Here is a 6,747-nt window from a genome sequence, read left to right as displayed (position 1 = left end):
CTTACTTCTGCTGAGGTCACGCTGAGATGCTCTTCATCCGGTGGTGAGGTGAGTCTAGTGCTGGGTGGTCTGTTCGGGTCTTCAAAGCGTGCATAGAACTTGTTGAGGGCATCAGGCAGAGATGGGTCTTTGGGGCATTGTTCGCTCCTTCCTTTATAATCTGTTATGCACTTAATGCCCCTCCACATGCTCCGAGGGTCTTGTGAGATGAAATTGACCCTTGATCCTCTTTGCATATGTGGCCTTGGCCCTCTTAATACCAGCAACCAGCTCTTTTCTTGTCCTACTCAGCTCCTCTGAGTTTCCAGACCTGAAGGCAGTGTTCCTGGCTTCCAGCAGGGTACGCACCTATGCATTCAGCCAAGGTTTTCTGTTTGGGTAGCTTTTAACATTTCTGATAGTGGAGACGGTTTCAGTACATGTACTAATGTAACCCAGAACTGAGGATGTGTATTGGTCAAGATCCAGCGTATGAATGGGTAAATGAGACACAGATTATAGTGTAAAGCACTTTGAGTATCTTGAAATAAGATAGAAAGGCGCTGTATAAGTACAGTCCATTTACCATTTCCAAATTTAATGATAACTTATTAAGTTGGAACCGTGCTTGTATTTTTATGAATTCTGTCTGTATCATCTCTAACATCCGTTCAATATCTTCTCCTGAACAAAAAAATGTGGTATCATCTGCAAATAAAGCACACTTCAAAAGCCCTGACACATCAACCACATCATTCACATACAAAATAAATAACTTTGGTCCCAACACAGAGCCCTGAGGAACTCCACATCCGTTAACACTCCTAGGTAAAAGGTAAATGGACTGCATTTATATAGTGTTTTCTATCTTATCAAACAGTACCCATTCATACTTTCTCTCCGAAGAATAATCAGTGCTTTATCACATTCATACACCAATGTGACACACATTGGAGGCAATGAGGGGTTCAGTGTCTTGCCCATGGACACTTCGGCATGTGACTGCTGGTGGAATTGAACCCCCAACTCTTGCATTGGAGGATGACTGCTCTAATCACTCAGCCACAGCCGGCCCATACTGGAGACCTGTTGATAGGTCCATGAGTTAACTGTAGACACAGCAGTTTCTCTGTTTGTTTTACTAGAAACTGTCTATAAGGAACGTATTGTACAATGCCCACTGACAGAAGACAAAGTTAAACAAGTCACATAAGCAAAGGATGACCTACCTGTCATTGGGTGCCAACATGCTACGGATATTGTATCCCTCTGTTTGCCCCTGGGCTTAACCTCCTGGTTCAGCCTGTCCTGAACACAGATGAGAAAGAGGCTCTGGACCTGCATATGTTGAACGATCTTTGTTTATGTCTATTTTGGATTAAAAAATGAATCATCTTCTTCTAAACAACCTATAGTCTTTCTCAGGTCATATTGGCTCAACAGAGTCCTTCAATTACTCTTTTATAAGCTCCCCATAAGAGAACGGCTTACATCTGTTCACAACTTTGTGAGAAACGACTAAACCAGTCTGGACTCCTCCATTCCTCTATGGCAACATTTTGGTAAAAGGCTTTGGTGCTTGTGCAGTTTGGATCGTAAAGGGTCTGGTGTGAGTTGCTTTGTATTTCTCTGTGTTTAGTTCTATAATTCTGATAAAGCGACCTGTTCTCCACAAACAAGCTCACCATTTAGTCCCTGACTTCAGGGGCTTGGTCGGTTACTTTCACTACAGTGGTACAAAAGCATCCAAATGAACTGAAAGACTTGTTTTTAATAGTGCAGCAGGCACAGTGTCTCATATTTACCTGACCTATATGAAAATATTCTTGCATGGTAGAGCAAAAACATTTGCCTCATCTCTCTCTCTCTCTCTCTCTCTGTCCCACCTCATTCTACCTACCTCATCATCCTCCTCCTCTTCCCAGCTGAAGAATCAATATCAAAATAGAAAAGTTTTTATCAGAGGACATGGTTAAGCTGTAAAAACTCAATGCTGGAAGGAGCTGGCACTAAACATGCAGTATCTGTGTGTTTTAGTTATTTTTGTTGTTCTTTTTCACTCATATTTTGACGTTTAGCTGCAGTGGCCCACTTTTCCTAACATTAAAAATTGATGTAACATGAACAGATAGATGTAGGTTGGGAAGAACTGCAGGAACTGTTTTTTTTGTCTTGGTCTTTAAGTTTAAACCCAGTCCTATAGTACATTCTGATGTCTGTGTTTCTTTAGGCAGTAAAACCAGTGGTGAGTCCACAAGTCAACCATGGACTAGGCAACAGAAGACTCATTAACTTCTCCCTGTCAGGTAGGTTGCTATGTGTTCTCATCAAACTCCTTCCTTCCTCCACCCACATCATGAACATTTGGGTTTTAGACACTGACAGTACAGATGTAAATCATTCCAGCAATGGTCAGTGACTTTTTGACAACTTCACTTACTTGAAATGTTTTAGACTTTTTTCCCTTGAATTCCAGCTCTGACATAAAGAATCAAATTAGCAGGATTATAAACCAATTTTGTAGAGTTCTCAGTGTTCCCCATTTACAGAATTTCTTCAGTGATGAAGACTAAAATAATTTCAAGGGAGAGGTTAACAGACATCCATCCATCCATTACCTTTACCCGCTACTTCCCCTTTTGGGTTGTCGGGGTCGCCCATGTCCAGCAATCACTGTGCGAGGGGCGGGGTGCACCCTGGACAGGTCTTCAGTCCGTCACAGGGCCACATAGAGACAAACAACCATTCACTCTCACCTAGGGACAATTTAGAGTTACCAATCAGCCTAACATGCATGTTTTTGTCCTGTGGGAGGAAACCGGAGTACCCTGAGAAAATCCATGCATGGAGAGAACAAACAGACTCCACCCAGATAGGCCCCCGGATTGGGATTTGAAGCAGAGGAATCTGCTCACTGAGAGGCAGCAGCTCTGCCAACTGCACCACCATGTTGCCCCGTTAACAGACACAAGCTGTGCATTGTTTTCTTCATGTATGTGAAAACATCCAAACCATTGATAGTTAGCCATCTTGATCAGTACTCTCTGAAAGAAGAATTAATTAATTTCATTAGAATTCCTGGTAATTCCAAAATAAAATCATATAAATAACGTCTAAACAGGTATTTCTTGAAAATGAGTCAGCGTCACTCAATGAGACTAACCTGTATAAATAAAAGTTGAATGAAAATGCTCAATAACCCAGGTAGATAATCTTAACAAGGTTGAGTCAGGTCCTCTGCACGGGTTTTTCTGAGACTGAGGAAGTCTTTTGGATAAATGATGAAACATTTCAAGACAAAAGACTTTCTCAGTCTGAGACTCAAGAAGGCAAAAACATTTCAACAATGAATAATCAGGAACTGCATCTCTGACACAGTGGTCAGCAGCACAGGAGCACCACAGGGGACCATGCTCTCCCCAGTTCTGTTCCCCTTGTATGCATCTGACTTCAATTATAACGCAGAGACTCGTCACGTGCAGAAGTACTCTGATAACACTGCAATCGTTGGGTATGTGCAGGATGGACAGGAGAGGGAGTACAGGACCCTGGTTGAGAACTTTGTAGTGTGGTGCAAATCCAACCGTCTACAGCTGAACAGCAGTAAAACAAAGGAAATGCTAGTGGACTTCAGAAGGCCTGGGTCTACCCTGAAGTCAGTCTCAATTGAGGGGGTCGATATGGAGGTGGTCAGGACCTACAAATATCTGGGCATACAACTGGATGATAATCTGGACTGGTCAGTGAACACGGACTCCCTCTACAGGAAGGACCAGCGCAGGCTCTACTTCCTGAGGAGGCTTGGGTCCTTCAGTATCTGCAGGAAACTACTGCTGATGTTCTACCAGGCTGTGGTAGCCAGTGTCCTCTTCTGTGCTGTTGTGTGTTGGAGAGGCAGCATTAAGAGGAGAGATGCAGGGCGACTTGACAGGCTGGTGAGGAAAGCTGGTTCTGTGCTGGGAACAGAGCTGGAATCCCTTACATCACTGGCAGAGAAAAGGGCCCTCAGTAAGCTACTACCCATCATGGACAATGCTGACCATACTCTGCACGGTGCTATCATGAAGCAGAGGAGCTCCTTCAGCGGTAGACTGCTGTCCCAGTCCTGCTCCATGGACAGATTCAGCAAGTTCTTTGTCCCTCAAACCATCAGACTGTTCAACTCCTCCACGCACAGTAAAAATAGAGCCTTGTAACTCTGCAGCACCCCTGACACTTATGTATGTGTGTACTGTACATGTACATAAACATTTGTATATACATGTATATGTATATATGTGTCTGTCTAAACAGGTCTCACTGGTAAATAAGTCTTCTAGGTTCAATGTGATTTATCTGTACATGTAAAAATTGAATAAATGAATAGTTTGTATATATATAATGATTGTGTGTGTTAATCATGAATGTAGTACTCCCTACCACCTGAATGTGCATATTGTCTTTTTCCAAATTTGTGTGGACCTAACTCAACCTTGTTAGACAGAGAATTAATGGTTTTATTATGTGTATACATTTCTTATGAATGTGTCTTCATATCAGGTGACAAACTTGTTTTTCTGCTAACCTTGTGCTTCCTTGATTTCTGTTCAGGCCTTCAAGCAGTTGGACTGAAGAAGGGGATGTTCTTCTACCCTGATCCCTACCTGAAACTCTCCATCCAGCCAGGAAAACACAGCATCTTCCCTTCTCTGCCACATCACGGTCAGGAGAAACGCTCTGGAGTCGTGTGCAACACAGTCAACCCTCAGTGGAGCACAGAGGTACACACACACACACACGCAACGCAGAGTTTAAATCATAATTTAAGCTGTTTTTCATCATCTGTGTTTGCAGCTAAAACACTTTAGAGAGGCCTTCACTGCTCTGAGATGTAGTCTGTAAAGACAACATAAAACTAAACGCCTAGCATTCCTTGAAGGAATGTATAGCACCCCCTGCCTTTCCTGCTAGAGTTTTAACTAAGGTGATCTTATAATGAGAAAATAAGTTTCAGATGTTTTGGTCATCCTTAAAAAAATATGTTATGTGTGATCTCATGTAACATACTGTGATGTCTTCGTGCTTGAAATACAGTATATTTTGTGAATTACTCTCAGCTGCTACCACACCAAATTCTAGCTATAGACAGTAGTTCCTTGATTATTGAGAGGGTTACGCTCCAGACACCCCAGTGATAGTTGAAAAACCATGACCATCTTATCAGGACAATGAACTATCTGTTTAGTGCTTCATGGAACGCCTCATCGTCAAATGCATATGTACATGTTCATGAATGGGCTGCTGGCAGAATTTTTTGATGTCTGAAGTCATGTCCTGTTAGGACAAGGTGTGAAGAGATCTTTTTTTTGTAATGCCACTTTCCTCTCCTCATGGCTTTGTCCCTTTTTCTATCTAAAAATTGTATTCTGAAAAGGATAAGAAGGCCGCACTTATAGCAGCAGCTACGTGCACTCCGCCCATCTATTGGACGACTATACGGACATATTCTCATTGTATCTCGGTGCAATGATAATAAAGCTGATTCTAATTCTGATGAAGTAGGAACTCTATATTTATTTTAGTATTTATATATCTTTTAAGGCTTTATAAACTTTTCCCACACTCTTGCAAAGTTCTAAACTTTTAAACTTATATAATTTGAACATCTGTATATGTACTGTACAGTACTGCAAATTTTACTCACCAGCTCTGTAGACCAGCAGTTCGGTTCCGGTCGGACTCAGTTCCAGTTCTGCAGACTTACCTTGCAGCATGAAGCCCACCGCCCCGTCCAGGTTGATGTGCACGTGGATAATTGAGCTTCAGGAAGCTTCAGGATTATTTGAGACTTTCCTGCCAGTTCTGTGAACTTAATAGATAGATCATCACTTCTGACTTTGTGTTGCAAAACTTTCCCTCCATTTTGGCAGAAAACAGCAGCCGCAAGCACTGTTGGCTTCTGGGTAGTGTAGTTCTTTTGACTGACGTTAAAGTGTAGATTTATTGACAGAAAACTACAAAATGGCAGCGCCTGTCCGAAGTATTTTTTTTCATTAGCTTTTTATCCCATACCGTACCAATCACGTGAGTAATATTAAAGTTGACAATCGTTGAAAAACTGCGAAAGTCAAACCGTGAAGTAGCGAGGGACCACTGTATCTGTTAAATTAGCTGATTTTAGCTTTTATCATTAATAAGGGTCGAGATGGGGTAGCGGTAGGGCAGACGACTTGGGACCAGAAAGTCGCAGTTTGACTCCCAGCCACTCCATCTTGTTGTTGTGTCTCTGAACAAGACACCCAATCTCTAACTGCTCCCCGGGTGCTCACATAGCTGCTCACTGCTCCACCTGGGTGTATCTCAGGTGAGATGGGTTAAATGCAGAGAACTGATTTCATCATTGTACAATGATGACAACACACAGCACATAATATAGCCGACTTTGGAACAAGTGGAAGATGATGGACGGACGGACGGACGGACGGATGGATGGATGGATGGATGGATAATATAGCCATTGTTGATTGAGTCATGTGTTCTTTAGCTGCAGTTTGTGTGATATCTTGTACACCAGTGGGTAGATTTCTTCTGGCTGTTTATTTTTGGCTCATATAAATATCTTGTCCTTTTTGAGAGAATTGGATTTGGCATAATCTGTTTTTTCTCTTTGATATTTTGTTTACTCAATGTGTAACTGGGACCTTGAGTACATAATTTAGTACCCCTCATGTACCACGTGACGCGAATGACAATAAACTTGACTTGATCTTGAACTTTTGGCCACATTTT

General features: G+C 42.1%; 1 long non-coding RNA gene across 1 annotated transcript in view; it reads left to right on the top strand.

Annotated features, from left to right (window-relative positions):
• Nucleotides 1-2,241: 2,241 nt before the first annotated feature.
• Nucleotides 2,242-6,747, top strand: part of LOC119426485 — a 16,956-nt gene continuing 12,450 nt past the window's right edge. The window contains exons 1-2 of the long non-coding RNA XR_005187621.1: nucleotides 2,242-2,285; nucleotides 4,570-4,739. This is a non-coding gene — a long non-coding RNA (uncharacterized LOC119426485). The remainder of the gene's footprint in view (nucleotides 2,286-4,569; nucleotides 4,740-6,747) is intronic.

The sequence above is a fragment of the Nematolebias whitei genome, chromosome 20 (assembly GCF_014905685.2).
Source record: "Nematolebias whitei isolate Nwh7 chromosome 20, NemWhi1, whole genome shotgun sequence".
Lineage (NCBI taxonomy): Eukaryota > Metazoa > Chordata > Actinopteri > Cyprinodontiformes > Rivulidae > Nematolebias > Nematolebias whitei.
Note: the sequence above shows the minus strand (reverse complement) of the source record. Positions and strands in the feature narration are given on the sequence as shown.